At 44.1% G+C, this 24,065-nt stretch overlaps 1 long non-coding RNA gene across 1 annotated transcript; it reads left to right on the top strand.

Annotated features, from left to right (window-relative positions):
• Window positions 1–10,071: 10,071 nt before the first annotated feature.
• Window positions 10,072–22,598, top strand: LOC116879345. Its single transcript, XR_004385007.1, has 3 exons — window positions 10,072–10,157; window positions 10,603–10,733; window positions 22,344–22,598. It is a non-coding gene; the product is annotated as an uncharacterized LOC116879345 (long non-coding RNA).
• The last annotated feature ends 1,467 nt before the right edge of the window (window positions 22,599–24,065 follow it).

Here is a 24,065-nt window from a genome sequence, read left to right on the forward strand (position 1 = left end):
TGTGGCTGGAGGCTGACCTTGGAGCTTAAAGGCAGCAGTGGCACTTCAAGGGGGGCATGGGCAATAAGGGGGTGGCCTTTCTGTAGGGAATTTCAACTACAATAATCTAATGGAACAGAAAGCATGGTTACCAAACCGAATTAGCAAATATCAGATCGTGGTGGCCATTCTAAACCATCTCAGTGATAAAATATTCCTTCCAGCTAGGGAGATCTGCTCCCCCTCCACACCCTGTCCTGCCCCCACTCTACCCTGTCCTATACTCTGTCTGGGAGAATTAGCAAAAGAAGCTGCCACGGGGGCTCCTCACCACCCCAACCGGCTGCCACTGGCTGGTTCTTGGAGAGAGGAGGAGGAAACCACACCTCACCCCCATTGGAGGTCATCAGTGCAGAACTCCCCCCAAGGATTGGCATTTCCCCTGTGACGAACAACAGAGAAGAGTAGTCACATGCAGACTCCAGGTCAGATCTTGATACCTTCTTTAGCAGTGAGGCTTGGTCTCCACTGGGTGTGTGGGTGTCTCAGTCACCCTGTCCCTCTCTTTCAGAGGGACAGGGTGACTGAGACAAAGTCATCTCTTTTTCAGCCAGAAACTTTCTGCCACGTTCTCCCTGTAGTTCCCCCAGTATTTCTGACTGGGGCTTCTTCCACTAAGTTTGGGATTCCCCAGGTTCCCAGGAACTGTCTTCCTTGTGGTATCCGGGGCCATGGTCACTGTCACGCTCTGCAAAGCTCAGCCACTGAGGGAAGCAAAGCCAGGAGGCTCACTCCGGAGCGTGAGAGAGGATGGGGCGGGCGGAACAGAGGAGCTGGACCAGAGAGTGAGGGGCTGAGCCCTGAAAACACATCTAACTCACAAAACAAAAGAACAGACAAAACACAGACTGATAAATACAGAGAACAAACTCCTAGTGGTGTGGGTGGGGGTGGGGGAAATAGGTGAAGGGGATTAAGAGATGCAAACTTGCAGTTGTGAAATAAACAAGTCACAGGGATGAAAGCTACAGCCTAGGGCAGATAGTACTAATATTGTAACAACTTTGTATGGTGATAGATCGTAATATACTTACTGGGTGAGCTTTGAGTCATGTGTAGAATTGTGGAATCAGTGTGTTGTACACCTGAAACTAATATTGTATGCTAACTATACTTCAATTAAAAAACCCCTTTTAAGTCAGGACATATAAATTAAATGAATGAGGGTGCCTGGGTGGCTCAGTGGGGTAAGCCTCTGCCTTCGGCTCAGATCATGATCTCAGGGTCCTGGGATCGAGTCCCACATCGGGCTCTCTGCTTCCTCTTCTCTCTCTGCCTGAATCTCTGCCTACTTGTGATTTCTCTCTGTCAAATAAATAAACAAAATCTTAAAAAAAAATAAATTAAATGAATGAGACTGGCTTGTGTCAGAGGAAAAATACAGTATGGTCTTTCCTACTTGTCTAGAAGTTCTGGCCCTCTCAAGGTAGCATTCATTTTCCTGCTTTTGGTGGGTCAATGGCTATAGGTAAATATTTCTTCTACTTGTTTTAGAAAAACAAAAACACTTGGCTTCTGGTTGAGGAGAAAATCAGGACAATGCAGGACTCAGGAGAATGCAGGACCATATAAATGGAAGCAGGCTTGTCTGTTGTGGAGGTGGTGACCGTCGACCGCGCCTCTGGATTCTGGCTGCTACAGGAATGAAGGTGGATTGAAGCCTGGATCCTGCTTTGACCAGAGCGCCCGTAAGTCTGGGCTATTACGTGAACCCCTCTAATAGTTGAATGTTGGTTCAGTTACAAACTGGTAGCAATAGGAGTGGAGGACCCGAGAAAATACACCAGATGTGGCCCTAAGGCCACTCGTTTTTGATGTCTGCATCAAACGAAGCTTCCTCTTTGTTCCCCAAGGGAGGTAAGATAACAATTTCCTGTGTAGGCTGTGCCTTCCTGGAGTGGGTGCTGATGTCTCTCCCTTAAGGGGGCTGGTCATATCCCACAGCTGTTCTTGTGAGATAACCGTCCAGTGCGGTCAGTCCCAGGGCTGGCAGTCCCTGGGGAGGATTCCCAGACTGCAGATGGTTGTGCCATTTTTTTTTGCATCACTTTGACTTTGTCTGGGTGGAAAATCCTTCTTGTCCTGAATGCCATGGCCAAAAACAGCTCTAGAATGTTTATTGGCAAGGGATTAGGGGGTTGCTCATGTGGTTGGATGGAAGGTGGGGCCTGAAACTCCCTTTGCATAGCACTTTATATCAAGATTGAGAAAAGGCTGTGAAAAGAAAAGGAATAGAAAAGGCTGTTCTTATCAGACTTTGAAGAGAGGGCTGCCTGAGGCCATCAGAATGTCCCCATGTCCCCAGTGGAAACGTTCTTAGGATTGGATCAGTACAACTGTTAACACAAAGGCATTAATACATGAGAAGGTTTTATTGTGGTATCTTTCTCAGGAATAGTTGCCTTCTGGAAATTCTTTCAAGTTGAAGGAATGAATCTTTATTAGTGAAGTGTTGATCATGGCACTGTCTTTTAAAATCTTTCTAGAATTAAGTACAAAGACCTAAAAGCACTCTCAACCAGTTTGGTGTGGCCTCTGCTTGCCTCACTGCCCTTACCTCATACCGCTAGTCCTTTCTCTCAAGTGGAATATTTTTTTAGTTCCTTGGGTATGTGACACTCTCTCTAGCATGTCTTTATTTGGCTGTCTTCTACCCATCCTGCAGGCCACTTGAGTTGTCACTTCCTCCCTAAAGCCCTGGCTGTTCACATCCCCTCCCACTTCCCCAGGACTGGGCTAAGGACCCTTCCTGTGTACTCTTCCTAATCAGACAGTTCAGTTGTGTCCTATCATGCTGTTGCAGGTCAAGTTCTCCAGGAAGCAGAAGCTCTATGGCAGTCAGGCGTGGAAAAGGCTGGGAGTGACACCCATGAACAGAGAAGGGGAGTGTATGAGTTCCTGTGGCTGCCACAGCAAATCGCCACACGCTTCGTGTCTTAGAACAGAAATGTATTCTTTCATGGTTTTAGAGTCCAGAAATTCAAAATCAAGGTGTCGGCAGAGCCTTTTCCTTCTGAAGGCTCTAGGGGAGAATCTGTTTCTTTCTTCTTCTTCTAGCTTCTAGGAGCCCTAGACATCCTTGGCTTGCAGCTGCCTTAGTCCAATCTCTGCCTTCAAGTTCTCTGCATTCTCTGTCTGTCTCCTCTGTGTGTCACTCTTAAAAGGATACCTGTGATTACATTTAGGGGCTGTTGGGGAAGGCGAATTTTCCTATAGCCTTCAAGTTTCTCTTGGTGGCTCCAAGAAATTGGCATGAGGCAGATGAACAGGAGAAAATCAAATCTAATTATGTACATATGGGAGTTCCATGAGAACTGAGCCCCACAGGCAGTAAGGCAATGGAGGCATATCTGCCATCCAGAGCTAAGAGAAGGGGGTAGGGGCCTGAGACTTCAAAGAGAAGGAAGACATTCACAGGAAGATGAAAAAGAGGAAATGTTTGGTAAACAAATGTTTGCCGGGCCATACAGAAACAATAGGACACAGAGAGGAATTTTAACAAACATGCTTTGCTAAGTTCCTCCCTGTCTACCGCACCTAGTTCGTATTATACTGCAGTTGTCCATGGTTACAGCTCCCTTCCTGGAGCAGGTCCTCTGTCTACATTCTTTCAGGCAGCTGGGGCGGGGGGAAGGTCAAAAGGTCTTTTGGAGCCTATTCTTTCTTAAAAATAAACCAGCCTAAAATAATCCACATGCCGAAGAGATACATTTTGGGGTGGTGGTAAATTTTACTCCCCCAAAGGCCCATCTGGATCATCCAGAATGGTTTCCTCTTTGTCTTAAAATTCCTCAATTGATTCACATTAGCAAAAACTTTTTTTTTCCAAATAAGGCAATTTTCACAGATTCCAGGAATCAGGATACAAACATATATTTTTGGGGGGACATATATGGACTATAGGGAGGAAAGAGGATTGGATAGGAAGGGCTTTCAGATCATGATTTAGACCTCACAAAGTCCCTGCCAGCCATCAGGGATCTCTGGAGGGAAGACTCCCCATCAAAAGAGTTCTATGTTGGATGGAAATGGCGAGGCGGTCTGCTCAGTTCTTGGCTAGGGGCTGCCTTGAGAAAAGAATGGTCTTGACTGGAAAGCTGAGGTAGACTAAAGAAGTTACCAGCTGAGAGGGGCCAGCTAACCACAGTCCTCACAGTTACACAATGAGTCCTGTCTTGAAAAGGGCTCTGAAAGGCACATGGACATATCTGCCTCAACCCACCTCTTACGCTGTAACAGGGGCCGCTTTCCAAGTCTCTGGTGGGCCTTTCTTCATGAGAAGAAACTTAAAAGAGGGAAGTTAGTGGGACAGACTCTAGCTCCTCATTGCGACAGTTGGTCTTTGGGCTATACCTGGTATTCATCATCCCTTCTTTCAAGATCCATCCTGAATTCTCCTTGCCCTCAGTGTCCATCTTTCCTGGTCTAGGTAGCCTACCCAGCACTGAGACTTCAACTTTGAGCCCATGGTAACTACCCTTTCTCAAGCCAGCACTGCCACTCTTGTCCACTCACGGTCACAATTGGTCTAGGGAGTCCTGAGATGTCCCAGGTCCATCAGCTGGGTTTCTCCTGCCCCCATTGGGTAAATACAGGATTTCCCCCTTCTGGATGGGCAGAGTCCACACCCCTGACAAGAGAGGGTTCCTCTTGCCTGCTGATCTCTGAACACAAGAAGCCCTCAGTGCCCATGTAGCAGCCATAGCTTATAGTTCAACAAGGCCCTTGTGGTGTCCCTGGGTGAGAGTGTATCCCTCTGGGGTACCAGCATTCCTAATCCTGCAGAGCCTAGAGATGCAGGGATGTGGAACATAAAGTCCCCCAGTGGGTCACTAGAAGTGATGATTAAGTGAGGCCACTCTCGCTGCTACTCGTAGGCTCCCCAGGTCATGTATTCTTCCTAACTGGAACCCTGTGTCATATCAAGGTCTGTGCCTTACTCTGTTCAGAAGGATGACACTCCATTCTCCTGGGCTGTTATTGTCTCTGGCTGGAGCTTCAGTTGCACCCTCAGGAGGCAATTCCAATGCCTTATCAGAATGGCAACTTCTGACTGGTGTGGTATGTGATACAACCCGTGAATCCTACGGTCACGGGCCCATTCCCACACCTTCTGCGGGGTAAAGTAATGCTATATTGTATGGATGCTATATTGTATGGGAGTCTATGCAGTGGGCCAGGCACTCTGTAAGCCCTGGATAGTGGGATGCTATATTGTATGGGAGTCTATGCAGTGTGCCAGGCATTCTCTAAGCCCCTGGATAGTGGTACTGGCTGAGGCTCTGTGAGTAGGAAAGGCAAATCCACATTTAGTATCCCTATCTATTCCTGTGGAGCGGAACCACTTGCACTTCCAGGAAAGAAGGGGCCAATGTAGTCAACTTGCCAACAAGTAGCTTGCTGGTCTCCTCTAGGAACAGTGTACTTGGAGCTCAGCTTTTGTTTCTGGTTGTTGGCAGATTGAACATTTATAGGCAGTAGTTCCTAGATGAGCATTGGGGGTGGGGGTCTATGCTGTTGGCCCCATGGGCAGCTTGAGAGGCAGACTTCTAAGAAGACTACGAATGATCGCTGCCTTCTGGTATTCACTCTTGTATAATTCCCTGCCCTTGTCTTTGAGCTGGACCTACTGAAGCACTTCTAACAAAAAGAACACAGCAAAAATGATAGGACATCCTTTCAGAGATTAGGTTATAAATGATTGTCACTTCTATCCTGATGGCATTCTCTCTCTGGCTTCCACCTGGTTCACTCTGATGAATCTAGCTTCTGTACAGAGAGTTCCATGTGGTGAAGAACTAAGGCCTGAAGTCACACAATCTATGAGAGGCTCAATCCTTCCAATAGCCATATGAGTAAGCTTGGAAGCAGGTCCTTCCCCAGTTGAACCTTGACATGAAACCATATCGCTGACTAACAGACACCTTAATTATAGCCCACGAGAGGACCCAACTAAGCCATGCCTGGATTCTGGATCTACGGAAACTATGAGATAACAAATATTGTTGTTTCAAGCCACTAAACTTTAGGCTATATTTTTAGTGTGCCCATTGTGCTAAGACAGGGATGGCTGCTAGCAAGGCATAACTGACTAAGAGAAACTGACTGAGTCATTTTGTCTGTTTGGTTGTTTAGTGTCGCTTCTATGATAGATGTTCTTTGGTGGGTATTTACCTGTAATGAGAAGATGTTCAGAGTTTGTACTCATAACCTGGAGTGAGTGTGCACCTGCCTTTACTCCAGACATCTGGGTTCAGTTTACTGGCCTTCTTCCTTCCAGTTCTGTGACCAACAAGCCAAGCCATGTGCCACTGCCCATGAGTCCATATGTCTTCTTACCTTGGGCCCATTCTCCTAGAGCAGATGAGCTTGTGCCTTGCTGCTTTTTTTCCATTGTCATTCAAGGCTACTGCCGAGTGAGGTTGTAGTGTAGTTGCCATCCATTTTTGGTTTGTACCCACTTACTGAGCCAACTCATCCACACAGAAAGGTCAGGCTTTTCCTTCCCCCTTCAGCTGGCCTTATGGGATCACCTACACAGCCATAGTTATAAGCTGAGGTAGGGACCATCTGTTCAGCTATAATGCATGGCATGAGTTCTGGGATACCTGTTTAAGCTTGTTGGTACAGCTAACCTGAGCTTGGACCCAGAGGTAGTCTGGACCTGCTATGGAGCCCTTTTCTGCTCCAGGCCCTACTCAATGATGGCCCAATCTATGGGCTGGAGCAGTATTTCTAGGTATGGAATATGCTGCCCCCACATTCTGAAAAAGCCTACCAGGCATTGTGCTTTCTTGTTTTTTAGTAGGGATGCAAGACACAGAAATTTGTCTTTTACATTGGAGAGAATATCTACCATAGTGTGAATCCAGGATCCCTAAAAGCTTTCCCGAAGTGTCAGGTTCCTGAATCTTCCAGGATTTATCTGTCACCCTCTGAAGCACATCTGTCTTACCAAGGCTACCAATGCAGTAGTCACCTCTTGCTTATCATGTCATCAACTTAATGGGTCAATGTGGTTATGATATTATATTCAATATCAATGTGATATTCTTCATATTATCCAGATGGTCTAGATCTCTTTGGACTGTATTATTACAGAAGGCAGGAGAGTTAGCATTGCCTTGGAGCAAAACTGTAAATGTATAATGTTGCCCATTCCATTTGAATGTGAACTGTTTCTAATGGCCTTTTAAAACTGGGAATGAAAAGCACGCATTTTCCAAGTCAGTGGTTACATACCACATACCTGAGGCCATATTTATCTGCTCCAGCAGTGGTGCTATATCTGGTGCAGCAGATGTGATCAGGGTTAGTATTGGTTGCACTTGCAGTAGTCTATAGTCATTGACTAGGATTCATTTCGCTTCTGTAGGGTGTAGACTGGGGAATCAAATGGAGATGTGATACAGACCACCATCCCTGTTGCATCCCGAAATCTTTAATCTCCGGATGCAATACCATTTTTGATTTGCTTATCATAACCAGAAATTTCTGAGACTTCCACTTGACATTCTCCATTAGGACCATGCTTACCTAGAGACCAAGGACTCAATGTAAGGATTACATCAACTGTCAACTATAATAATCCCAATAATACCTTTTGGGAACAGGAGAAGTGACCACTCTGTGGATGCATGGACCAGTGGACTCACTCTAAGCCATATTTTGGCCAGGAGTCCATTTATTGCTTTATACTCATGTTTTCCCACTGCAGACAGGGAGGGACTCATGATGGTGTTTCAGTCTTTAGGCTTCAATGACAACTCAGATCCTGTGTCCAATAGATTTTGGAAGGTCTGACCATTTCTTTCTCCAATGGATAGTCAATCAAGTAAATGGCAATAAGACCTCTTGGGGAAGGACTTGGGTATTATTAGTGTATACTTGCCCTAGTAGTGTGGAGTCCTTCTTCCCAGAGATTTAGCCACTTGTCAGCCAACAGGTTTTGAATCTGAAAACTGGCTCAGGTGTGGCCCCTTGTCAAGGTTATCCTGACTTTGTATTGGTGAAATCATCCTCAGCCTTCTGCATTCATTCTCCTTCCCTTTGATTATATATAGTTAATGGGCACTCTAGTTGGCTGCCTAGTATTTTGTTCCTAGGAATGGTGAGTTCTATTCACCATCTCCAGGATGCTCTCTCTATAGGTTAAGCCCTCCAGGCCACCACTCTGCTCTTGTCAGTTGTCCTGATAATTACAACCACCTGGCTTCTGGTGGTTAAAAACCACCACCTGGCCTTAATTGTTTTGGAGGAGCCCAACATCCCCAGGTCTATCAGTGAGCCAAGGTCTGTGACAGACTCTCCTCTTGTCAGCCCCAGAAGAAAGCCACCACTGAACCACTTAGCGATGCTAGTCATGCCCCTCTCACCAGCACATTCTCAGTGGCCTTGGTAAATGGTATGTCTTCTGATGGGCCTTCTGGCCTCACATAATACACCCATTCCTGCAAGCCCACTTCCCTGAGCCTTTTACTTTCTTCCCCTATGTCTGCCATGGCATGGCACACAGGCATTCCAGACTTTCAGCATGGGTCATCAGTTTCTCCAGGCTTCTAGAAGCAAACCTAAGAGCAAGTTTATATTGCTTCTTGGAGTGTTCCTTGTATCTCAAGAGAGTGACCCAAGCACTCTCTCTTATTCAGACTTCTGTTTCAGCCCTCTTGATCAAGCACCTAATCTCATGTTCCTGTGTCTTCGGGATTATGGTGGCTTCTTCCCTTATCAGACCTAGCCTATCCCTGGCTGGGTGGAGCTATGACTTAACCCTGATGGTAGCCTGCTGTCCAGGAAAGGAAGAGGGAAGACATCTGCTGTCTTTTGGGGGAAGGCCCTCTGTATCACTTTCCTGCATAAGCAATGTGCTAGCTCTTGACTGATCAAGGCAAGTGACCCCTGTTGGCTCAGAAGGTTCGGAAGCATCCCAAGTGTTGTGTCATGATCTCAGTTTTTGCCAGCTGGGGCCTGACTTTGACATAACAGTCCTGCCTTGATTGAGCACTAAATGGTCTTCGAAGTTCAGCAGCTATTAAATCCTGGACTTCACTTTCAGCTTTTCTACTGAAAAGGGGCTCCCTTTTTACTTAGTTTAAGTTGCTAACTGTTCTCAACTTTTCACTATCCTCCTATCCTGCAGGTTAGTGATAATCATCCAATTCCATGATCTTTATACCAATGAGCCTCAAAGTACATTTCAAATGCCACTCTCCTCTCCCTACATGCCCTTCCAGATGACCCAGGATGAGACCTTTAACAAGTAGACTCCCGTCTCATGCCAAAGGCTACCTTCAAATCACCTACCACTAGGAATAGGGAGGTCCTCATAACCAGCTGGGTGTGAGCAATACGGTCCCCAAACCTTGATATTACCACTGGCTTTCTCAGATCATTCTTGGTACCAACAGTTGCAAGTTAAGTTCTCTGAGAACTAGATGCCGAAATGGGGTTAGAAGTGCAAAATATTTACCGGGGAGTAATACCTATGAAAAGAAAAGGGGCCAACTCAGGATTGTGTAGAGAAAGCCATTGGACCAGGATCAAGGTAGGTCAAGACCTCACTAACCCAGCAAGAATTCTGGAGCAAAGACCACCTATTAATACAGTCTGAGGTTGAAGGAAAATGGGAAGACCTTTGTACCAGTGTCTTGCTCAGTCATTGGCAGGGGAGTAAGGTAACCAGGGGTTCAGTTAAATTTACATTTCAGATAAGTGAGGAATTTTTTCTTTAGCACATCCCATGCAATATTTGGGGAATACTTATCTTAAAAAATAGTCACTGTTTATCTGAAATATGAATTTAATAGGGTGTCCTGTGCTTTTATTTGGTAACTCTGGCAACCCTTGCTGGGGGTCACCCCTGAGAATATACACTCTTAGCTACCACTGCTTCAGTTGGCCATGGTCTGGAAGCCACAGTGAGAATAGTGTGACCTTAGCTTGAAACCTGAGGGGGACCTGGAGGTTCTAAGTGCTAGAGGCTCTCAGCTAACCATACTGCCAGTAGCTGGGCAGCAAGTCCTTTCTCAAAGGGAGAACAGAGCAGAAAATCTCTGCACCTGACACATTTATTTTCAGTTTAACTGTTGCCTCCTGGGCTAGAAGTAACCCCAGTGAAGGTGAGAAAATTGTGTCTCTTGTTTATTGTTGTGTCTCCATGCTTAACACATGGCTTGGCTCATGGTAGATGTCCAATTATTGGTTGCCAAACTGAATTGTACTTAAGACTTCAGTGATCTGGGAGTATTTAGGGAGCACAGAAAGCAGTCCTCTTGTTCCTTCCCAGGATCACATTCTGAGTTCGGCTTGCCCTTTGATGACCTCCCACGCCGTGTGTGTAGTCAACAGAGGTAATAGGTGGAAGATCGGCTCCGGGCTGTAGAGTCTGAGTTCGCAGCCACTGAACCCTATAGCAGAGCTAATTATTTATGGAATTAATTAAATGCTTTCTAAGTAAGTAAAGAAGGTTCTAATTGAGGAATTTTAAGAGAGGCCTCATACATGAAGGTAGGTATTTGGTGTGAATGGGTCATGCTTGTCTCTCCATGTATATGTCCCACACAGGGCCCCAACCCAACAGACCCGGGACAGAATTTTAGTATCGCTCTGGGGCTGACTTGCGCCATGACTCTCCTGTCGAATGAGCCAGGAATCCTTGTGCCACCCGATTCCAGCAGGCAGTGTCCAGCCACTGGGTAAGTTCTGCAGATCCCACCTCTTTCCTCTCTCACAGCTTCTCTTACTCTTTATCCTTGCCACTTTTGAATTACTTACTAGCTTTGGTTTTCTCATTCATAAAGTATGACTAATAATAATACCCACCTACCAGAGGTGTTGTGAGGTTTAACATTTATTAAGTTAAAAGCAAGCATGCAAAGCGAGGACCATGTTCCTGCTTGGAGGTTCAGAGAGGTGAAGTCACTAGCCTTAGGTCACACAGCTTGCCAGTCCTAGAGTAGGATTTTAAACAAAGTCTGTCTGATTTCTGCGCTTTCCCCACGAGAGCCATAAAGACAAATCCCTGGGGTTCCAGGTAGAACTGTGTCCCTGTCTGCCACAGCCTGTTATCACACAGGAGCACAGTGTGACCACAGCATGCCTAGGAGTCACTGAGAGGGAGGAGGAAGATACTGGGAAAGGTGTTTGCCAAGAACCATACACAGTGATTCTACCAACACATTGAGATCTTTGCCCTAAAAGAAACTACAAATGAGGGCTTACTCCTGGGAGTATATTTTTTTAAATACTAGAATTAGTTTACCTGAAAGAAATTCTTCTGTATAAAAAGGAAACAATGTAGCAATGGTCCACATTTAAATACAGAATGATTTGCCTTGCAGTTGTGTTGCCAGTTTTAAAACCCTGAACCAACTCCCTCCCCATGTCACTATGTGATCCCACTCGCTTGGCTGGCTCAGGAAATGCAAACTAATATTAGCCAGAGCAGAAACATAGCCAGCAGGATTATCTGGTTGCTAAAAAGAAATTACGCTATGCACTCTTAAACAAATGAGGAAAACTTGGGTGATCATCCATCCATTTATATGAGCTCCGTCAGGGCGTTCTTCACGTTCAGGTTCACATGGTCTGCGGGCAAGGAGCACGCCATTCTTCCTTCCCTCCCTTCCCTCTGGAGGAGGATAGTCCGCTCCGGCTAATAACTCTGTCCTCGGCTTATTCTTGTAACTGACTTTCAGATGAAACCAAATCAAACCAAACTAAACCCACCCAGAAACAAGATAAAGAAGAAAAAACCAACCAACCCAGAAATGTTTCCTTTCTTGAACCCTGAACGCAGCTCTCGGATTATTTTTACACATCTTACCTATTTTAGAACCATTTTGTCTTTGTCGTTGTCTTAATCTCGGTGACCATATAGAAAAAAAATAGTGAAATACACTACTTTAGCCACCCTGAAACTGTTTCTGGAAACATCTAAGTTGAAGGGTTTGTCATTGTGACTGCTGACTGAGAGAGACTTGAGTTCTTGCAGAAATGATGAGAGCGAACCCCACACCCCGGGCACACACGGGTGCCAGGCAGAGGCCATGATCTTGATGTCCTTCAATTCATTTGATCCCAACAGCAAACCTATCAGGTAAGGTTTTTCCTTGTGTCCAGGGGGTGTCAGGATCTCTGAGCTTGTTTTCAAGTGGAAACTCAGTATCCCCTTTCCCCGGGGAGCAGGGGCCCCAGGGCCCAGGAAGTTCAGTCGATCCTGGGGCAGCACTGTCCCTCTCTGGCTGCTGTGGGACGTCCCTGACCCTTGTGGATGCGAAAGGCCAGTGCATACCAGTGCTGGTTATATTTACACAGCGGGCTAAAATTAGCTGGCACGCTCTCCTGGCAACCGGCAGGATATAAGTCTCCCATTTTATCTAGCGATGCTAATTCTGGCAAAACCAAAAGTGTCCTTCTGCTGTTCTCAGTGGATACGCATTCGACAACAATAATATCCTTTTCCTTCCTCTTCCTCTTCTCTACATTTTAGGAAATTTCAAATATAAATCCGGGCTGATTTTGGATCAGGACAAATACCTACCAGCCTAGAAACCTAATGGAGGGTTTGGGGTGGGGGGGAAGGCTCCTCCTATATGCGGAAAGTTTAGGGACTTCTCTGGGATGGAACAAAAGTAAAATAGAAACATGTCACTGGCTATTTTCCATCAACATTGGAAGAGCAGTGAACTTAGAAGGGCACCAGTTGGAGCCCTGGCATTTCTAGTGCAAATGGAACATTTAGGGGTAGGGGCGCTGCATGAAGGCCCTGAGCTCCATGGTAAATAGCACCCAGGGTGGAAACAGACTGAGGTCCACCCTTGGCGGGGACTATGAGGATTGTCACCTCTTTGAAGAGTCTGCACTCTCTCTTGAAGCAGAGTTAATCTGTGTGGACCCCCCATGAAAAGGTAGTATGACCAAGTAGTCATGTCTACCGAGGAATAACATCAGGATGTGTGGCGTGTATTTGTGATACATCCAATGGACCCAGTGGCTGGGAGAGGGAATGGAGGCTGAGGTGTTCAACAGACCTGGGCTCAAGCCCAATGTTGTCCTTGGGTATCCTGTAAAGGTAGCAGGGAGCTGGCTTGAATTTGCTGCTCAACTCTAGACTTGTCCTTAAATTGTACTATGGTCTGGGGGCACCTGGGTGGCTCAGTCAGCTAAATGTCTGACTCCTGATCTCAGCTAAGGTCTTGATTTCAGAGTCATGAGTTCAAGCCCCACACTGGGCTCCATGTGGGGTATGGAGCCTACTTAAAAAAAAAAAAATGTGGTCTGAGTGTTTGCACCCCCCACCACCCCAGTTCATATGTTGAAATCCCAATGCCTGATACTATGGTGTTAGGAAGCGGGCCTCTGGGAAGTACTTAGGTCAGAAGGGTAGAGTGCCCATCTCCATAGTTTTGAATATTTGCAATATGTTTCAAGACTGAATATGTTCCTTCCTTTTAATGGGTGATTTTAACTCACTTATAAGTATTGATATGACTGATATGTTAGAAATTAGGTCCTTCAGGGGCACCTGGGTGGCTCAGTGGGTTAAGCCTCTGCCTTTGGCTCAGGTCATGATCTCAGGGTCCTGGGATCGAGTCCCACATTGGCTCTCTGCTCCGCAGGGAGCCAGCTTCCTCCTCTCTCTCTCTGCTTGCCTCTCTGCCCACTTGTGATCTCTCTCTGTCAAATAAATAAAATCTTAAAAAAAAAAAGAAATTAGGTCCTTCATATTGTTTTATATTATATGTGGTAGGAAGAACAATGACTGTATGCTTTCTGTTATCAGAGCTTAAATAGAATCTTACACCGTGTGACTATGGGTTTTTTTTGTTCTGTCTTGTTTTGTTTTTTTGCTTTATCCAATCTTGTGTTAGTGCCATGCTGCTTTGATTATTTTAACTTAAGAATATGTCTTGATATTTGATAGTATAAGTCTTCCAACTTGCTTTATTTTCATTTTTTATGAAATATATGAATTGCATCTTAGTTCAAGTGAAACATATATACATGCACGTGTACACATGCACATATACACACACATAAACGGTGTCTTGAACCTTCTCACAAGATCACTGTGATGGTTCTATGAGTTCATGTAGATCATGTAGATCAATTGATTTCCATACCTCACTTCTCTATAAGACCCTTACAACAATATACTTTCATTTCTCTTTTCCAGACTTTATGGTAGAGCCGTCATACATTTTACATACATGTGTACACACACACACATTATAAACCCCATACTACATTGTTATGCTTTTTGTTTAAACAAATCTTCATTATGAATTATTTTACTTAAACAATTACTCATTCTGAAGCTCTCCTTTTTGTACATCCATATTTCCATCTGGTATAATTTTCCCTAAGTTTTCTTGTTATGTGGGTGTGCTGGTGATGAATTCATTCAGCTTTTCTATTTCTGAAAAAGGTTTTATTTTACCTTTGTTTATGAAAGATATTTTTTTCTAGGTATAGAATTCTAATTCAGAAGTTTTTTCAATATTTTAAAGACATCTCTCCCTCGTCTTCTCACGCACATTGTTTCAGTTGAGAAATCTGATGTCATCCTTTCTTTGTTCCACTGATTTTTCTCTGCACCACTGGTTCTGAGCAATTTGATTTTGATGATCCTTGGTATATTTTAAAAGAAAATTTCTTGTGATTAGACTTTGTTGACCTTCTTGGATTTGTGGATTTTAATTTTCATCAAGTTTGAAATATTTTGGTTATTATTTCTTCAAATTTTTTGTCTCTCTCCTCTATTGGAGATTCCAATTACACTTATATTACCTATTTGAATTGGACCACAGTTCACTGATGTTCTGTTCATTTAAAAAAAGTTTTTTTTGCCTTGTACTTCATTTTGAATAGTTTCTATTTTTCTGCCTTCAAATTCACTAATCTTTCCTTTTGCATTGTCTAATCTGCCATTAATCACATCCAAAGTATTTTCCATCACTTACATTGCAGTTTTTATCTCTTGAATTTGGAGTCCTTTTTAAAAAATCTTCTATGTCTCTAGTTAACTTTTCAAACATATGGAATGTAGTTATAATAGCCATTTTAGTGTCCTTCTCTGCTAATTCTAACACCTGTGTGAGCTCTAGGTTGATTTTAATTGATTGTTTATTCTCATTACAAGTTATATTTTCCTGATTCTTTTTATGCTTGGTAATTTTTTATTGGATACCAGATACTGTAAAATTTACTTTGTTAGGTGCTGGATATTTTTGTATTCCTATAAATACTCTTAAGCCTTTTTTTATTTTTTTTGTCCTTCCTAGAATCCAGTTAAGAAATATTTTTGCCTGGGATTCAATTAGAAGTACTTTGGTCCTTTTGGCTTGCCTTTAAGACTTATTGGGCAAGACTGGAGCAGTACTCAGTCAGGGGCTAATTTTTCCCCACTACAGAAGTAGGAATCTTCTGTGTACTTTGCCCAGCATTTCATGAATCATGAAGTTTCCAGTCTGGCTTGTGGGAACAGGTATTATGCCTATGTGTATGGATTATTGAGGTGTTTCTTTCCTCAGCCTCATCTAGTTTTTTTCACATGCACGCACTGATTATTAGCTGAATACTTCATGGGTTCTCGCTAAAGATTTTCAAAGTGCTCTCTGCATGTTGTTTTCTACCCTCCCACCAGTCTCCCCAGTATTCTGTCCTGCAAACCCTAGCTGCGCTGGTTTCTCAGATTCTCAGCCCCCTCCTTCAATCCAGGGAGTCTATCGCCCTCTACCTGTGTTTTCCTTGCCCCTAAACTGCAACCTGTGAAGTCTCTGGAAGGAGCCGATTATGGTGCTTATTTTGGCGGTTTCCTGGCTCTCAGGAATCCTTCCTTCATTGCCTGATGTTCAGAGTCCTGAAAACTTACTTCATATATTTTTGTCCTTTGTGTATTTTATGTGGGAGAATAAATCTTATTCTCTCGTTACTCTATCTTGGCTGGAGTCAGAAGTTCCAGTCTGATGTTAAAATATTTCTAAGACACAATTATCATGGAGTTTAAGTGGCTATGAATTGTCTCAAGTAAAGGTCAGAAGGAGCCTTTGGCAGCATTCTTTGAGAAGGCAACTAAGGATGGTTCCAAAGCCTTCTTTCAGAAGACTCAATTCCCCTATACAAGCCATTGCTCTGTTGTGCTCATTCTGAGCTGGGCTTGGATGAAAGTGGTGCCTCAGCTGAGCTGCGGCTTTATTTAGAAATGGCAAGTTACTGTAGATTTATAGAGACATTCTACCACCCACCTTGGGAATTTAAAGGGAATGATAAGATCCAAAGACTATCAGCCGACTTCAATCAGCAAAGCTCTAAGCCATCTCTGATGTATTCAACTCTAAGCGTTGGAAATTCATACACTTCTGAGCCAAAATGAGATTCATGTTCAATGTAAATAAGAATTAGTCTGTGATTCTGCAGTTTTGCTTCCTGACCTGGCACCTCCTACAAAAATAGAAATGTCAGCGCCTGGCAGTAGAGCATGCCAACTGATATTGTGACCCAAAGGACCAAGAAGGCTCTGGCTCCACAGCCAGCTGGCGGGCTGCCATCCCCAATGGGAAAATCGTTCCTGTGTGATAAGACAGCAACAAATGCTTTCCCTGTGGCTGTGATTAAAGCAGGCTCTGCATTATGAAAACACTGCTTCGAGCTTCACATAGCAGTCATTTTTGCTAAATATTCATATGCTTATTTATACTCTCCCAGGCCTTGTCTGAAATCAGGGAGCTTAGAATTTCAGGCACCAACTACTTCCCTTTTTGGGAAGAAAAATTAGTGGACACAGGCATAAAGGACTTGAGAAAGGGATGGAGAAAGGGAAAGGTAGATGAGTCTATAGTCAGTCTTGACAAGAACCATGTATTTTCTCCACATGCTTGGTAGAAAAGAGTTGCTCATTGTGTAGGGTGTGTAATGGTGTAAGCTCCTGGCCTAGGGGGCTGTATTTTTCCTAACCCAGCAACTCATAAATGTGTGTTGAATGAATAAATGAATGATAATCTATGAAAATGTGCAAGGTCTTCTAGGGCAAAGACTAAAGGTTGGTTGTCTTTGTAACCAGAGCATCTAAGCAGGGTTCCTGGCATGCAGATGGAACCCAAATACATGTTTTTGGATCAGTTAATGAGTGATTAATGGGAAAGAAAGGAAGAGAGAACGAGAAGAAGGGAGAAAGGGAGAAAAGGAGGGGTTTAAGAACAGACAGCTGGGCTGGCGACCCTGCTTCCTAGGCCCTGTGCACCTGGCTGCCAAGAAGCAGCTTTATGTGTCTTCTCCAGCTGTTTGTTACACCTGCCTTGGGGCCGTAAAAGCTCAGGCCCTTATGATGAGACTCTCCATCCCTTTGTAACTTACAGAGCATCTCAATGGTTTCCAGGTGGCACTGACCACTAGGAAATTTCAGTGTCTTACCTTGAGATAGATCTCTTCCCTCCAGGCTGCTCTGATCCTTGTCACTTCGAGTCCTCCTTGTGCCCTGCCCTCGCTGGGGATGGTTCTTATGCCTATGAAAGGGAGAGAGAGAGAGAGAGAGGAAGAGAGTGAGATGCTGGAGGTCAGCTTCCCTCTGGGTTCTCTGGAGGTCCACCTGACGGTATCATTTGGCTTCTACATCCCTTCCTACATTCCCGTGGAGCTCTGTGCCTGCTTATGTCAACATGAGAGCTGATGGGCTTAAGGCTTCAGGGGTTGACATGCAGTTTCTTTCTTTCTTTCTTTCTTTCTTTTTTTGATTTATTTATTAATTTGACAGAGAGATTACAAGCAGGCAGAGAGGCAGGCAGAGAGAGAGGAGAGGAAGCAGGCTCCCCACCAAGCAGAGAGCCCAATGCAGGGCTCGATCCCAGGACCTTGAGATCATGACCTGAGCCCAAGGCAGAGGCCTTAACCCACTGAGCCACCCAGGTGCCCTGACATGCAGTTTCTAAAGAAGGCCCTGACCAGCCCCACATGTCTGGTGATGCGGATCCCCTGGAGCTCACTTCTCCAAGAGGAGCTTGAGGTAGAGGACACTCTGGGTAACCACCGTTTCCAAGCTGCCTGATTTCTTTGCAACAACCTCGACACCTGGGGAAAGAGAAGGGTTTTGGTAACCTGGTGGGCACTGGAGGCACAAGAACTAAGGAAAAGACTACTGAGCTCTAGAGCCACAGTCCTTTGAGACCATGACAGTGTCTCCTGCCCTGCCTCCCCCAGGCTTTCACTCTGTGCCACTCAGCCTTAGCTAATCCCTGAGCTGAGGCAGGGCCTGCCCTGGGATAAACACAAAATCTGGGGTGACTCCGGGATAATAATAAAAAAATTACAATGTAACAAATGGAATCCACATCCACAAACTCATCTGCATTTCTGTATTTTCTTTGAAATAATAAATCAATCTCAGAGTCCCCATCCTGCCAAGTTAATGGAAAATACATCTTCGTTTACACTGAGGTTCCCCCTGGATTGCCATTGGGTGAAGTGTTCTTGGGTCTTCTGGTGCAGAGCATTAGCGTAGCCCTTTTGCTAATTGACTGGTTACTACTAAGACCTTCTTTGTCCCGGTCCAAATGGTCCCTCACATGAGTCTCTGTCGCCCCAATCATGATAATCCATGAGGAGACCAAACCCAGCGAGCCAGGCTCCAGCCTTCCTGGGGCAGCATGCACTCTTTCTAATACCTGCTACCCTTGGGGCTCTGTCCAAGAGCGGGCTGAGGCTTCCCACTGTGCACAAATCCCAGAGACCTCAGTCTCCTTCTCTGGAAGACAGCATTCTTTTCCCTTGTTCTCAAGCCCCTCTTCAGTCGCTCTTCATCTCCTGGAAACATCTATTCATTGAGTTTAGGTACTTAAAACCGGTAGAGATTTCAAGCAATTTCTGCTTTTGGTCTTCAGGAAAAAAGGTGCAGATGCTAGAAAATGTGTTTTAGTTAGGGTATGGACTCAAGACACAAATGTGTGATGGTGACTTGAATAGCAGCATGGGGGTGAGAAGTCTGGGCAGCTTCTCTCTTCCATGGGCTTATCGCCTCCACGTGGTCTTGTAGGGATGTAGGCTCCTTTTATCTTCTCCTTCCAATAGTTCCCAGGATGGTGTCCTTATCCTCATGGCCAGAGCGGGGTGCGCTCCATGTCTGTGACCCAACCCATAGAAAAGGGAAAGAGAGGAAGCCCAGGACCTACAACTTGTCTTTTAGGTGGTGATCTGGAAGTTCTCATGTCATTTGTATTACCAATCCACTGACTGACCTAATTCTTAAGACCACCTGTGGTTGCAAAAGAAAAATTATACTGAGGGGAAATCTAGTACCACGAAGAAGAAAAAATATATTAGGGATATTAGGGCTGTTTAAAATATTAAAATACTAATCTGCTTAAAAGGGAAAACATAAGGAAAAGAAACCATAAATTAACATTTTAACAAGTTATTAGTGTCATTAGCAACATTGTCATTTCCTTCTCATTATTGAGGACCAGTTTATATGCCTGTCACTCTGTGAGATTTACATGTATGTAGTATCTCCAATCCTTTCCAGTAATTCTGTAAGGAAATTACAGCCCTTGAGTTATCTGGGGATCTGTGGTGTCTTTTTATTGTGTCTATTTAGAGAAGTAAAATTACTTCTCCATATGATTTGAGATTGGGGTTGGCCACAAGAGAAATCTGGGCGAGATTTGAAGACAAACGAAGCTTCAGCCATTTCTACACCAGGCACAGGGGCAGCTCCTTCATGTGGCCGCTGGTCTGCTGCTCCCCTTTTTGGCACGGGGTAGCATCCCAGCTTCTAGCTCCACCCCTGACTGCTGGATTTTCTCCTTCAGCATCTCTGAGGCTTGGGCCAGGTATGTGTGCAGCTCTGTGAGGAAGGGTGCCAGCTTTTCCCATCGGTCACTCATGTTATCAAAGTTGAGGTAGTTTGCCCTCATGGCTTCCATTTTAGTTCTTCTGGACTATCCTTGCTCTCCCCATTTCCTGTCTTCCCTCTCTTATATAAAATTGTCCAGCACATACTACCATTGTATAAAGTCTAAATATTATAATAGATCCCTTCCCCTGTAGCGCTCATGATAGTAGTTCTCTGATAAAATCCTAACTGATACAGACACTTTGTTCCCAACAACTAAAACTTCAGCCTGTGTGGTCTCTTATGCCTAGTCATAGCCACACAGGTGGTACTGTGGTCCCCAGATTTCTTTAGGCTTTCTGCCTCCTGGGTCCACTATAAGAACAGTATGGCAAGATCTTTCTTGAGGCAGGCAGGGGTTGAACACCTAGGCATAGCACGGTCATGGACATAGCCTGGGTCAGCTCCCAAAGGGCCCTACTGAGTTTCTGACAGAGGCACAGAGAATTGCAACAGGTCTGAAGATCCTTCATGCAATACTATCATTCTGAAGATAAAACGATATTCCTTACATCATCTTTATAACTGAATATATCTATATACATATATACTTTGTACTATTATAAATAATGTATGTTTCTTTTGGAGGGGAGGGAAGCGGTGCTTTGCTTTGTCCATAGTCCCTAATCCCTGGGAATCAGGAATAAGAAAATATTACAGATTTACAGCACCAAATCAAACAAACAAAAATACAGTGCAAACCTTTTCTATAAACAATGTAGTCAATCAAATATTTACTGAACAGCCACTTCATACCAGGCACTCTGCTAAGCGCTTTAAAGGAGCTCCCTGATGAATAAGACATGACTCCTGCATTTTCACAAAATAGTTAAGAAAACAAAGTGCAACAAGTGAACAGTTAAGTAATACGAAGGAATTAAGAATTGAGAGTTTGTTTATACAAAGCACAGCAAAGAAATTACATACTAGGATTGCTTCTGAGCAGTGCTCTGTAAGTAATTATCAGTGCAAGGGCTGAGTAATGTGAAGAATCCTTCAACTGCTTCCAGTCCGGCTGGATATGTATCTCCGTGAACATCAGCACCTCGGCTATTCATTTCCATGGTAACTGGAAAGTCTAGCAGAGTGATCACACTAATACTTACCAAGGTAATTAGAATAACAATAGAACTTGCTGAGGCTAACTATGTTGCAGGCCCAGGCAACATGCTTAGCTAGTATTATCTCATTTAAATCCCACACCAACCCTATGAGATAGTGACTATCGCTAAGGCTCAGAGACGGTAGATAGTTTCACCTGGTGTAAGTGCTAATGAGTAGGATTTGAATCCAGGACTGTTTGGCTATGACTCACAGTTCAAAGTCAGGATGGGAAGCTGCCTCATCTCTTCGCACCTCCTTTTGAGAGGAAAGAATGAAGACAGACTTAACCGGAGTTTTACAGGGGAACAGGTTGGTTGGAGACAGGGGAAGCAAGTATGTTCTTGGTAGGTTTGCCAATAAACTTAATGGGAGAAGGAAGAGTTTGTGGGTGTGTGTTCACACACATGTTGCTAGAAAGACATATTTTCATCCAAAAACTTCTAACTATGGGGCTGGTATGTGCTTCATAAAGTGGAAAAAAGAAGGAACATGGAAGTTTGTTATTCCTAACCCGTGGTGGGAGAGTGTATGTAAGAATAGTCTAAATTTTAACAACAAATTTACGAACTTAAGGAACGATCCAGAAAGCTGAAGTTTAGTTTCTAAAAAATGAGCGAACTTGGGGGCCTAGGTGGTCCCATCAGTTAAAGCGCCAGACCCGTGACTTTGGCTCAGGTCATGGTATCATGGGTTGTGAGATCAAGCCCTGTGTTGGGCTCTGGGCTCAGCAGAGAGTCTGCTTGAGAGTCTCTCTTCCCCCTCCCTCCGGCCCCTCTCACTCACACTCTCTCTCAAGTAGGTAAATAAATCTTTTAAAAAGTGAGCAAATTCGGACGCCTGGGTGGCTCAGTTGGTTGGACGACTGCCTTCAGCTCAGGTCATGGTCCCGGAATCCCGGGATCGAGTCCCACATCGGGCTCCCAGCTCCATGGGGAGTCTGCTTCTCTCTCTGACCTTCTCCTCGCTCATGCTCTCTCTCACTGTCTCGCTCTCAAATAAATAAATAAAATCTTAAAAAAAAAAAAAAGTGAGCAAATTCTTGCATGAGAATCCATTATCTTTCTAGCAGAATGTCTCAGGAACCCCTGGGAGCAGCGGTGTGCTGCAGCTGACTTGTTCAAGCTTGTGAGAACCAACGGTTACATTTGTAGGAACTTCTCAAGCAGGTTGACATCATGTTGGTGTTGGGAGTATTTTATACTATGGAAATCCATAAATGCTATAAATCACCCAGGGAACTGGTTGTTAAGTATTTGCCAGCACACCGATGTCTAGAGGCAAAAAAGGTTTTAATCAGCACCGTTTCACCTCCCAGGACCCTTGGGAGACCAAATGGGGAAAGCGGGAGTAGAGCTGGTGGAGGGAAGGAGGATGGAGAAGATAGAAGAGTTGGAGCAAGTGGCGAATTTGATACGGAGAGAGATTCTTGCATCTGGCTGCATGTCAAAAGGACCTGGAGAACTTTTACAACATAGATCTGTAGATCCAGGGAAGGGACCTGGCCCATTTGATAATTGGAGCAGAGTAACACCCCCTTCATTTTGTGACAAAATTATTTTAATTGTAATTATGCAATGATCAGTAGTGACTACATAAGATATCATGATATGAATAATATACATAGGACATATGTTGTACATAATGTAGATATAATAAATAATGTATGTGAAATAACATTGTCTTGACTCAATTTTATAAATAGTTAACAATTTGAAAGAAGAAATTTTAATTTAAAAATATTATTCAAGGGGTGCCTGGCTGGCTCAGACCATATAGCATCTCACTCTTGATCTCAGGGTTGTGAGTTCAAGCCCCACATTAGACATGGAGCCTACTAAAAAAAAAAATTATTCAATACAATAGTTCAAGTATGAAATAAAATTTGCTCATCCCAAAATATATGTTGTACTTCATAATTTATACTCTATTTCACCATAATAATTTGTGCACCATATGCACAAATAAAAACTCCAGGTGATTACATAGAATGGCAAATTTGAAGTAACTCAAGTTCTGTTTCTTCATCTTGACTAAGACTATTACCATGGGTTAGTCTGAATTATTTAGAATGCTGGAAAATCTAGTACTATGGATGTTGAAGACACAGATTGAATCCCAAGCAAGCCTCCAACTTCAACCATTAAAAAATTCCTCTGGGGGTACCTGGGTGGCTCAGTCAGTCAAGCATTTGCCTGAGCTCAGATCATGATCCTGGGATGTTGGGATCCAGCCCCTTCATGGTGTTCCCTGCTCAGCAGGGAGTCTGCTTCTTTCTCTCCCTCTGCCCCTCCCCCCACCTCATGTTCTCTCTCTCGCTCTAGCTCTGCTCTCTCAAATAAATGAAAGCTTTAAAAAAATTAAAATATTTATTAAAAATATATATAAATGTATATAACTTAAACCAAGTGCTTAGAACTCAGACCAAAAAAACCTAACCAAACAATCAACCAATCAAACAAACAAACAAACTAGATTTTGGAGAAATATTTGATCACTGACAATGTTTAGAATGGTTAGCACATGGTGATAATAAAAAGCAGGCTGACTCTTAGTTGGTTCTATTATCATTCTTTAAATTCTCTAAAAGACAATGCACCCACTTATTGCCTGTACCTGGGTGTACACCTCCCACCAGCCTGCCCTTGGGGGGGGTCTAGGGTGCACGGCCCTCCTGCCATCACTGCTTGGATCCCACCTCAAGGCAAAAGATTCAGAATCTTTTCAGAGGGGAGACCCCAGAAGTCTATATTTGTGAAAAGCTCTTCCATGAGATTCCAGTGATCAACCAGGTCTGGGAGCCACTGATATGGCAACAAGACAGAAATACCTGTGCTTCAACATCAAAGGAGAAGGGGGGAGGCCAGTATGGCTGAGGAGCTGTCCCAGTCTCCAAATTCTGGAAACCCAGTGGGGTTGGTTGGCAGATGGACTCTCATTGAGAGCAAGCAGGTTAAAAGAACCTCTAAGGTCAACTATAGGGAGTTTTTCCTTTGTGTCATGAAAGATCTTTAGCTCACAGATATTCACAGGTTAAAAC

The sequence above is a fragment of the Lontra canadensis genome, unplaced genomic scaffold (assembly GCF_010015895.1).
Source record: "Lontra canadensis isolate GAN:19392208 unplaced genomic scaffold, GSC_riverotter_1.0 scaffold3, whole genome shotgun sequence".
Lineage (NCBI taxonomy): Eukaryota > Metazoa > Chordata > Mammalia > Carnivora > Mustelidae > Lontra > Lontra canadensis.